The sequence below is a fragment of the Anguilla anguilla genome, chromosome 9 (genome assembly GCF_013347855.1).
Source record: "Anguilla anguilla isolate fAngAng1 chromosome 9, fAngAng1.pri, whole genome shotgun sequence".
NCBI lineage: Eukaryota > Metazoa > Chordata > Actinopteri > Anguilliformes > Anguillidae > Anguilla > Anguilla anguilla.
Genome location: NC_049209.1, coordinates 8,037,696 through 8,049,895, shown reverse-complemented (window position 1 = coordinate 8,049,895; position 12,200 = coordinate 8,037,696). Strand labels below are relative to the sequence as shown.

The following is a 12,200-nucleotide window of genomic DNA, read 5'->3' as shown; positions in this document are numbered from 1 at the left end:
CATATACAAATGTGTGTCTGTGCAGTATGTATTGGGAATCTGAACAGGAGTATCATAGCTCCAGTGGTCATAACTCTGCATTCCACGTTTGTACACAGAACACATCTGTTATTATTTTTATCTGAAAGGCTGCACAAAGGGTCAAATGTGATGTACAAAGCATGGAGGGAAATTTAATTCAGCCTCGAAATGTAACAGGTTATTGATAATTTGAAAGTAATATTTGAAGCCATTGCGGGCGTTGAGCTGATAACCCAAGGAGAGGGAGAATCAGGTTAGCAGTCGTAAAAAAGGGGCATTATGTTTTCTCTGCCCGGATCCTGTAACTGTGCTCTGTGCAAGTGTGCAGGAACGCCTGGCTGAATGCCGGACCATTTGTTTGTCACGACGATTAAATCCAGGTCAGTTTGGTCAGTGAGCTCTGATCTGTAATATTGAATTTGGGATGTTTTTTTTTTGAAAGCCTTGAGAGTGTCAGGTGCCAGGTGTGTGTGTGTGTGTGTGTGTGTGTGCGTGCGTATGCGTGAGTGTGTGTGTGTGTGTGTATGTGTGTGTGTGTAGGTGGCAGTGTAGTGTAATGGGTAAGTTGGTTTTGTAACCTGAAGGTCACAGGTTTAATTCCCCCAGTAGGACAGTAGGCCGTTGTACCCCTGAACAAGGTACTTAACCAGCATTGCTTCAGTATATATCCAGCTGTATAATAGGATACAATGTAAATGCTGTGTAAAAAGTTGTGTAAAAAGTGTTCTGGATAAGAGCATCTGCTAAATGCCTGTAATGTGATGTGTGTGTGTGAGAGAGAGAGAGAGAGAGAGAGGGAGGGAGGGAGGGAGGGAGGGAGCAAAGTAGTGAGTGTGTGTTATGATAATACAAGAATGCACATAGTTATTTGCAGATATAAGAATTTGTAAACTCAGCACAGTTTCACATTTTTTAAGAATTGTATTTTTTAATGATTCAAAAGAAACAGAATATAAAGTGTTTTATTTTGCTCCACTTCCTACAGCCTATCCTCGTAGGCTTCAGGAAACATGAGGGTCCTATTTGCGTCGAGTCCATAAGCAACTAAAATGAAGCGGTATACCTTTCATGTACTAGTCATGTCAAGAAGGCCACAGTAAAAACATTAAGGAAGCCTTCAGAAGTCATTTAATAACAAACACTAATAACTACTCTGTATAGTGATTAAAAGAGGAAAAACTGATTGTAGTCCAAACAGCCCGGGCTGCTGGTGTGGCGATGGACGGGTGTTTATGGCATTACTCGGGGGTGGACGGATTAATTCTGCAAGGTTACCCCGAACTCACCGCTCCACAGCAGTTCCTCCAGCCAACTAATCGCAGTCAAACTGACTCGCCTTTCTGTTGCAGTAGTTTTGGTGGCACGGGCTGGCAGGTCGGAAAGACAAGGAGCAGTTTGCTGAGTGCATGTTTTGGAGGACACACACACTAGTTTATGCCTCCTAAACTGACAAGGGGCATTTTGACAATGGGACGAGTGTACAGATACAGTATCTGTAAGGAAGAAACTCTCTCCCCCCTCAGTTCTAAAATTGAGAAGCGGCTACAGGTCTGCTCATTAATTCTTCCCTCTGAGCTGTATCCTCAAACTCTGCCGCTTTTTCCGTAAACCACGCCCCCCTCCTGTACTGCCATCTTTGAGAGGTGCTTCTAAGCATTCATCTATCTCAACCCAACGTGATCCTCACCCCACCACTTCCAGCAAATTCATTTTATGGAAAATGACCCCGGGTCAATGGTTCCGTTACAATGCAGTTTGCCAACGCCCTCCCAAACCTTCCTGTACCGCCGCGGGGGCGATGCTAGTCATGTGACCCTTAAGACAGAGAGCACTGCTAAAAGGAGCTTTTGTTTTAAGCTCGTGTGTGTGTGTGTGTGCTCCAGTGTGGCCGGAAGACCTCCTGTGTGAGAAGCGTAGACATCGCAGAGCCAGGCGGATAGACGCTAACAGATCTCTACTGCGCGGCAATAAAAGAAAGAGGGTTAGCGAACATCACTGTTATGAGCCTCGCTTCGCCTCCTCTGGCTGTGAATGAGGGCACTGGGGAGGGCTCTCCTTTTAGAAAGGGATGTCGGTCCTCTGTGCCTGCATGCACACGTTCTCCCTAAAACTGGTCAGCTTGGTCGCTGCAGGGGCACCGCCCACTCTAGTTTTTGATGGGAGGAGGACAGCATCCTTCATTTGACAACTTCCTGTCTAGGGCTTCATCGCTCTCTCCGGCACGATTATGATTGTCAACTGACAAAAGAAAGAAGAAACGGGAAATAAGTTGGTCATTAAGGTATCTGTTATGTTCAATATTTGTACATTTTTATTCTCATTTCAAAGTTTCAAAAAACTTTGCTCGCTGGCAAAGGTTAGATTAATATTTAAATTTATAAAATGCAAAAGTTACTTGCAGTGACAGGTGTACACATGGGCTGCAGGTGTATACTGTGATATCTATTAATTCTTCAACTACTAATTATTCAAGATAACTTTAGGAATGATCAAACCAACTTAAGACTTGCCTCAATAAATGTACATACATTCAATGGTTGAAAAACTAATAGAACAATTCATAAAATGTGTGTGACTGTTAACACATTCACACCCACCCTGTCACCATTGCAAAACAATAAATCGTTTAAATTAAATCACAATAAAAACACCTTAAATGCAAGCTAAGAGAGTACTAACATATTCATTAATAATATAAATCACGAAGAAGAGCATTAGGCTACATCAAGCTATACCGCGTGAAATCAATTCATTGTTAGAGTCGGATACATTTGATTTAGTGTATTGAGTCAACTCGTGAACTTATTTTGTAGAAGTAGCCTAACTGAAAACCTCAATGTAGCCTGTTTTAAAGTTATAATTGAAAGTGAAAGACAAACCGTGATTACAATAATTTCACTTCGTAGTTCTTACACGTGTGCGTGCAAGTTAAACAAGAGATGATGACGGCTGTCCTATAGCATGTTATTTAAACATTTTTCATATTAGCAATCTCATGCAAACGTAGCAGTTCAAACAAAAGTTTTCCGTTTGTTTTAGAGAAGTGAACAAATGATATCCATTCTTGCGGAAAAGGAATTACGGAAGGAATAAAGCTTATGAAGCGAATTTGTCATCTGGATCCGTGAAAAAATGGGACATTTAATTAGTTTGATCTGAAGGCTTTGTCCCTACCTTTGAAAAAAAACGTTTCTTTCCCCATCACAACATGTATTGCGTGCCGTTATAATAACTGAGTGTACTGAAAGGTATCATTTTCTCGTGTCACTTGTGAAGAATAAACTACTTTGATGTTAGAAAGTGTGCAGGCTTTCGCCTGTTAATTTGCTTTTCCTTATAAAGAGGTTGTTTTTACGGCTAGCCTCATTGTCCTCAGTATCTAAAATGGGATGTCGCGGTGTCTTATTTGTGAACCCAGTGTAATGGTAACAATAAGTTTTTATCTGGCTCTAATTGGGCGACATCAGCCTCAACGACGCTGTGCTACCTTTATTATTTTCTGAAATTCGAAACAACCTACCTACTGTATTCCCTACATATTTTTTTCAGCATTGATATCACACTGAAATATCTGTATTGGGTCTCCTCATAGCGAGGGGGACACCCCTGCATAAAGTAGCCTACATTAATAAATAAAAATGTACACGTAAGAATAATTGAAGAAATTAATACAAATTAATTATTTAATAGGGCCTACATCTACAGTTAGGGTTTATTATTATTATTATTATTATTATTATTATACACGCACGTACATAGATACATACATACAGTAGATTATTAAAGATTATTCAAATTGTAGGAAACTCATTAAATTGAACCGCGGAGGAAGGATGATAACTCGACCCCGTTACCAATCACTGTCAAAAAAACAGCCACTAACCCGCAATAATTTCCACACATCCCGTCTTTCCATCATCTTCCCTTCATTCTTCATATTTTTGTTTATACGCTTGTAGCCAAATAGATGCTCTTGAGTTGCAAACTATTTGTTGTTTTATTTTCATAATTACCTGTAGACAGGTGCTCACACTTGGAGTAACATTTTCAGCGGAGCCTACGTACGTCTCACGCTCACTTAAGATAAAAAACGAAACAAAACAAAACAAAAAAGCGCCCAGTAGGTTATGTCTTTATTACGTGCCCTGTTACACCTGATTAGTTTTTTAAAATTACAATAGCAATTTAACGTAGGCTACTTGCGAAAATGGTCAATCCAGTGTGGATTTGTCATCTTTAATCTCTCATCCATACATCCATTCATGCACCCTGATATTTACAGAGCCAGTTCAACTAGGCTACACTGCCAAAATGCACCCCAGTTCTCAAATCACTGTAAGGAATAAAATTAAACAGAAATAGTAGGCTACATACCGAGATGTACCATAACACACACTAAAATGTTCACCGTTAAATCAGCTCTGATACGTTTTACTAACACAAAAAAGTTTACTGTGCAGAGAAGCCAGCATCACAAAATCAGGGGAACGTTACATTATTTTGAACAAACCCTAAGCCGCGGGTCTCTGCTTGTTTAAACAGTCAGTGATGCGCATTGCAGAATGAACTCATTCGTGTATAATTGATAATCAGGTTTTTATACCTGTCAGAAACGGGTCTATATCATGAAAACTCGTACGTGTGCATTTCCATAGCAGTTGAGTCTTGGAGTCCTATAGATTTAGACTTTCGAAATAAGATATAACTTAAACGAATAACGTATTTTAGAATGCTATTCTCTTTCAACGTTTAATTGTATGTTTGTTTAAACTAATGTTTGCATTCATGGAAAAATGAACTGGATAGTGTTAATGTGTGGAGCTGCAGCAAGTAGTCTAGTCGGTGAAGTTTTAACATGGACGTTATAAATTTTTGTCTTTTTGGCTTACATTATGCGGTGGTGTTTATCATGGATGATATCACTGCCTCAGAATGAGCCAAATTACTCTTACAGAACATTTGTTGCGAAGAATTTTCGGCACGAGTTGTCATTCTCGATCTTGCGTGTTTTGGAAGTTAAAGGGCTGGCACGAGTCATGCTGTCAATGATGTGCCACAGTCCTGCAGTTAGGGGGATGCAAAATAAAAACCCACCTGCTGAGTCGCTGAACCGACTGAAAACCGACAAGGCCTCCCTGATCAAAGTCGGCAGGGAGGAAGAGAGAAAATTAGAAAGCAAAAAACTGCCAAGTAGGCTATGAGACCGGGATAAAATCCAACGCACTTCCCTTTATCACGGTTTAATTACATTTAGCTTCAGAAATGCTCATATGCCTACAACACATAGGCTACACAATTTACAAAAGCGCCGCTGCCATTGATTGAAACAAATGTTTAAACTTCACAGAATTCGTATGTTGTTTGGATCAGAAAGGTTTCGCATGTGAAAATGTATTTACCTTTTCAATTAAAAAATAATTGTGGTGACACGGCTACTGGAATGAAAATGCATTGAACATTGATTATTTTTTATTCTTTCATAAAATGCTTTTCTCTTTCAGAATATTTTCAGTTCTACTTTGCTTCCAATATGGCCTATGGATTTCACGTAGCTGAAATGACACTGGAATAATGAATAATAGGCCTACCAAAAATGCATTGTTGCCAACACTGATGGGTTTTGTTACGCTTTCATAAAGTAATGTTGATTTCGAATTATTTGGATATAAAGGCTTATCTTTGAGATTCGGACCTATTGGTTTGGTGGTCCTAAACAAGAATGTTGTTGTGGCCCCATAGTGCTCCAAATAATGTGACCCGGGGATGGTTGTGGCCCTAAACGACTGCATGAGTGTTTTCTGTGAAGGCAGGGGCCTTGTACTTCACATCCAATGTATGGATGTCGCACAACTGAAAGGACACTGGTTCCGTGACTAATTGATGACTTATTGTGCTTATGTACGCCCTAAGACAACTATACTTAACTAAACGGTCTGAAGTGTCACTGATAAGAAAATCATACGTTTCACCTCGCATGATTTCTTCTGTGCGTCGTTTACAGTTAGTTTATATTTACATACAAATCGTCACATTTACGATACTCTCAGAGGCAGCTCGCATACCAATCGAATTTATTATTCGCTCGAAACGAACAATTCGGATTTATCGGGGTTGGAATTTAGGCAAATAAGGGTTTTATTTCATGAAACAAATTTGGTAATGTCAAGTTAATAATATATCAGAATGACAAATTCCTTCAGACACTGGGCTTTTGTGGTCCGTCAATGAAAGACTTAACACATTTATTTTAAGGCTTAGTCAGCCCATTGAATCTTTACAGTTATATTAAGGCATGAAGAATTCACGTTAAAAGACTCCAAATTGTATCCCCGGAGATGGATATCATGAAGAGTCATTGAGGAATTGATACAATGTGCTCTTTAAAAGAATATCTAGACTATTTCCAAGAAATAAAAATAGCGGCAATTAATTGATTAAGTAAGGTATTAATTCCCCGGAGTATGTGCTTACCGCTGGCTCGGGCAACGAGTACCTTCTTCAGTCCCCAAAGACACATTTTAGCGCCCCCACCTGATACCTGAGGGAAAGGTATGCACATTCGTTCACCGACACTGGCTTGGTAGCATGAACAAACTATGCTTTCTAAAATAAAACGTAGACACTGCAGTGAAGTAGCTAGCTAAACGGTAAATTACATTATACTTCCCCTTTGCACTTATCAAATTCTTCGAAAAAAAATTCTTCGGTTTCATATGACTATTTCATTTTTCAATTAAATGCGAATTACCATGCATATATAATGCTCCGCTGTTTCAGATATAGTTAATGTATGACTTAGCCTACGACAAAATAAGCAAGATCATACTGTCCCGACATCAGCTGAACTTTGTAGATACTAGGAGAAACTAATGTTGATATCAAACAAACAAATCACTTACCTGCAGAAACATGCCTATATGACGCGCGGTTTCAACAGGTTTTTTTGTAGACCGCTAGAGGTATCACATTTTAAATATTTTCACTTATTTTTAAAATTAATTGGGAGAGAGAGAGAGAGAGAGAGAGAGAGAGAGTCTACTACATGGGTATGAGATTGGCATTCACTGAACCTGCATAACGCGCGTGAAAGGCAGTAGCCGAACGGGAGGGGAGCGTTCGCAGTTTCAGCTCTTGCTGTTTGGGAGAATTGTTATTTTTCATCAATCAGTTGCAATTTGTTCAACCGGCAAGGACACGGCAGCGGCAGCCCCGCTGATTTGGGTCACTGAGACAACACAGCCACAAAGAAGAGCAAATTGTACCGGTTCGCAAACACAGAGGTGAACCGAAGGATTAATGAGAGAAGGGGAAACATGGATGACTATAAGCAGGCTGGGGGAGAGAAGAGCCAGGGGCGGGGGCAGTGCAAAAAGGGTGAATGAGGAGGAGAGGAGGGTGAGGGGGCTGGTAGGGCTAGTAGAGTCTTAGGGTATACATGTGACGGGGAAATATGAAGGACTTTGACAGGTCTTAAACGGTCTGGCGCCAAGGCCTCTGTCTACAGGATAAATATAGTAGGGGAGATGATGCAAAGAGATTGGAAGACCTGATGAAGAGATGAAAAGTAACAATGCAAAGGAGAAAGAAAAAACAATCATACAAGGACAAATCTGCATTAAGATAGCCTTCCCCTGTGTTTTTATGTTACAGCGCCAGCGCCATTAGTGGCGCGTGGGTCACTTTACCCTTCTTTTGGTACCGTGCACTGGTCCGTGTTTTAATGCACCTACAGTTTTTGCAAGTTGTTTTCACAGGCCATTCCAGTGACGTATTTTGTATCTACCGAGCCGTGCCTCTTGTTTTACAGTTACAAACACTGTAGTAGGCCTATATGCATTCCACTCTCTGTCAACAATCTTCTTCTTCGTCAATATCGCACAACAAATATTATACACATTACCTGAACTCCAAAGCGCCGAGAATGAATTCAATGAACAGGCCACATTTACCCCAGAAAAAGTTGATTAACCTTACATAGGAAGTTTAATTACATCGTTCCCTTCGCTGGAAAAAAAGATCAACACTCCGTTGTTAACATTAGGTTAGCTATAAAAAATAAAAAATAAAAAATAAAAAAAAACAAATAAAAAAAACCGGTAGCTTTTGTGCGAGAAAAGCGCCTGGCATGAACGTCGGTTAAGTCAAGCAAGTAGCCTACTGTGATATAGCCTACTACGTTTGATTGCTTTCTTTCCCATTTAGATAATGTGTACATCCAGGGCCTCGAGAAAAAAAATTGAGCCTAATTTAGACCTTTGTTCATATAATTAGTTCTTTGGGTATATACAAGGCAAATCATTAATGTTCTCCATTAGGTGTTAATCTTTTTCCTTTTGTCAATATACTTCTCCTTCTGTAGCAAGATCACTAAATACTGATCACTAATATGACACATGACGAAGTAAGAAACGAATGAAACATTTAATTGCACCTTAAAGTGGTATAATGTTGGCCAAATGTAAGAGCAGGTTCATTCGTACACTGCCTTATGTTGATGTGCCGTTCCAATGACGAAATGTTTATTTTCATTGAAATAGCAGGACCAAAAAACACGGTCCAATTTGTCTATTCATATAAAATAACTAAAACCAATTGTTGATCAGAAAATATTTACTTTATCCACGGAAATTAGGATATTTCGAATGTGTATTTTAATTAATCAAGATAACTTTTTCAGGCTAACAATGCTTTGCCATTTATCAAATAAACACAAACATGCATACAACCTCATGTATATTTTAGTGTCGACGACACTGTCCCTAAATGATCATTATTCAAAATAAAAAAAACAAATATGCTGGGTTTTAATTGCAAATATGGTGTTAGGTGATGTACTTAGAGAACATGTCTAAATGCCAAAAATGTACATTTTCATTGGCCACGCAAAAATGTAGTGCAGCAGGGAATTATTGACAAATATGTCATTTATATATGTATTATAATTTAAAAAATCTATATCCTCAACAGGCTAATATTAATAAGCGGTTGATGTATGTTGATGTAAGCCTGAGTTGATCCTGCAAAAAAAAAAAAAAACAGCAAAAAAAACCTGGATCAAATATGTTAGGCCTACTAACAAACATTTGCTCGAACATAACATAAGTCCAGCTTTTCATGTTCATGAATACTATTTCATGCCATTTTTAAATGACATGACACATTATTCGACCTATTATTACAACGACAAGGAAAATTAAAACGCACGGATGACAATGCATTGCATGGCAATTTTTAATCACTTTATGGCTTAGGTGCACACATTGGTTATTGAACCCGGAAGATGCACTGCCTCAAGTCAGTTGAAATGACACTATTCTACAAAACAAATTTAAAATTCTGAACACGGGTCAAGTAAATTGATTAAACCTAGTCCATGTAAATGATGTAGCTGGTTTCGCCCACCTCAGTTTAATATGGAATGAGGACCCCCCCCCCCCAGCCCCCCCACCCCCATACCAAAAAAACGGCCTTGAACTTAGACAAATGTAAAACGTCTACAATTGGAAGCAACAACTTCCGAATTCATTATCAAAAACCCTTGAAAACCTGTGGCGCTTTATTCCAAGTAAGGTGAAGGCCTTACATCCTTTTTCAATACGATTTGGAGACGTAGACTATCTTCCCATCGTGTGTCGTGCATGTCAGGTTTATCTCCACCTTGTGCGTATTAGCAGCAAGTGTCTTTCTGTTTCTTTCTTCGAAACCCTCCAGGCACTTATCGCTCAGACTTCTGCCTAAACTAAACAAAATGCAACTGTTTATTTTGCCTTTTTTCAGCAAAACTCACCCAGCTACGTATGTTTGTTTAGGAGTTTATTTCTATCATGCAATATTGGCTAGGATCTTTTGCTTTTAACCGTAAACAACAGTTATGCGATGAGTATAGGCTTGTGTAAATATACTTAGTTCCCCTTACTTACAATACCGAAAGTGTCAATGAGCATTGCAAAGGCATATATTTTTTTCTGGGTGATGTCATTCGTGTTCATGTTGTTGTTGCTTATTTTATTGTTATGGTTATTGTTATTATTGCGATTATTATAATGACGATTTTGAGTACCCATACATTATTAATAATATTGTTATTCAGATAAAAAATGATAGCGCTTTTAAGACTGCTTGGTCACAGATGGGTAAAATAGGCTATATATAACAGGGTGAAATGTCACATGCAAAAACACAAGGCAAAACCTGTGAGTCGCCTACTGTCTACAGGACTATTATGATTAAATGACCCAACAAAGACCACGCCACCAAGGCAATGTTCAATATGAATTATGTTGGCCGTTTGTATTCTGATGTATTACTTATTCAGTTTTGTTTAAGTGGTGCGATTCGGGATTGGCAATGCGGCACCGGGGCTTCAAAATGAAGCCACGGTGGTGCGGATTACTGTATGTATCCCTGGGTACACTTAAACGGACACTTTAGTGTTTGCTAAAATCCCCACATTTAAACGAAAAAATGCTATGACCTGGAGAGAAACATCTCAATCAGGGAATTTTCAGCCTGAAAACGCGATCATAAGCCGTGGCTTTTGGAGTGAATGGTGAAGGGATTGGAGCACGCTGTTTGAGGATTTTGGGGTAAATATGAAGTGACAAGAGACGGTTCTTATTGTGAAACGTCAGCAGACTGGCGCCAAGCGGCTCTTTAACAAACGGAGTTCCAGTTAATCAAGGATCTGCGAGTGGACTTCTTAAAGGTATACACAGCAGTCTTGGGAGCCGACTTTAATCGCTCCAGAGAAACACACCGAGTTTGAAGTTAAGATTATATTTAGTTTGACACATACCAACCAATCTGTCTATGCTACTACGGACAAGGCAATGCGCTGACGCTATAATTCACTGATCAGTAAAAAAAAAAAAAAAAGCGAGCTGCACATCTTCATACATTGTCATAGGGGATGCCGCTCGTTCTCTATTTTATACATTCAAGCATTTTCTTCTATATGGAATTCATGTTGCTGCTTGTACTACCCTAAATTATGCCATAGTCGATATATGCTACGTTTGCGTAAATATATATGGCTGTTATCAAAGTAGCATATTATTTGATAAGTAGATACGATAGAAAAATAATAAATATCTGAGGCTGAACGCTCGCGAAGTACGTTTGTCCGTGTCCACATATGGCATATAACTTTGAATTTATTTGCAGGTTTTCAATTTCCTGCGGAACGTAGCCTAGCCCGCACTGAATCACAGGTAACCACTGCAATAAAGCAAACCGTTGCTGGAAGACCAGAGTGAAGCACTCACCGCATTCCCGCTTGAGTTTTGTCTGATTCACTCAGATGTTTTCTTTTCTCCCTGCTTCAGCCAGGCATCTGGGTCTGGTGCTTTTCGAATGACCCGGGGCAGCATTTAAAGCGGCAATGTCCGGTTTATTAGCTGCTGTCCTTTCCCGTAAAGCAATTCTCAATAATACAATGTTTGAAACTTCACAACAAGTACCCGTCTTCTCGAATAAAAATCTAAGGCGCGATGCCGAACGGATACCGCTGCGCGCCCCTACACCACAGCGTTTGGGACAGCCTAATAGTTTTAAATCAGTCTGTCAATAGCAATTCAGAAACATAAATTATGAAATATTTTTCAATATATAATACATTAGGTTTGGATGAGCTGCGTAATCGAAGCGTTCCGTACATTTTCCTATTTGATGTGAAAGCGTTCATCCAACAAAAAAGTAAAAAACAAAAAAAACAAAACAAAAACCCCATGGATTTACATCAAAATATTTATTGTGAACTCATCGTTTTTATAGGTCTCCGCGTTAAAGTAAAACTTAATCGCTTATACGGTTTACGATATAAACTCTTTATTTGCTCAAAATAAATACACTATTTTAAAAGAAGAATCAAAATAAAACATTTTGACGTTCAGACTATGATATGTATCTGGGTGTATTCGTTGCCTTGGATAGAGAACAGCAGCTCCACAAACGATTAAACGCATGCCGGCCGAGGCGCTCTCTCCACCGGCCGAGGATAGAAGGCTGACCCGGTGTTTGGCTAGAAGTTGGGGGTGGGATTTCCCGATCTTTTCTCTGTCATTGGTTAATATTTTATTCTGTTGACATGTTTTCTTACTGCTAATGCTTCCGACACCTTCTTGTCGTCGTCCCCCCAACCCCCTCCCGTCTCGACTTGGCCGGAGTTGTCAAAACCACGC

The 12,200-nt window shown here is 39.4% G+C and overlaps 1 long non-coding RNA gene across 1 annotated transcript; it reads right to left on the bottom strand.

Moving 5' to 3' along the window:
• Positions 1-1,131: 1,131 nt before the first annotated feature.
• LOC118236466 lies at positions 1,132-12,027 on the bottom strand. The gene is made up of 3 exons (XR_004767042.1): positions 11,286-12,027; positions 6,493-6,559; positions 1,132-2,259 (listed from the first exon to the last, which is right to left on the bottom strand). It is a non-coding gene; the product is annotated as an uncharacterized LOC118236466 (long non-coding RNA).
• Positions 12,028-12,200: the final 173 nt, after the last annotated feature.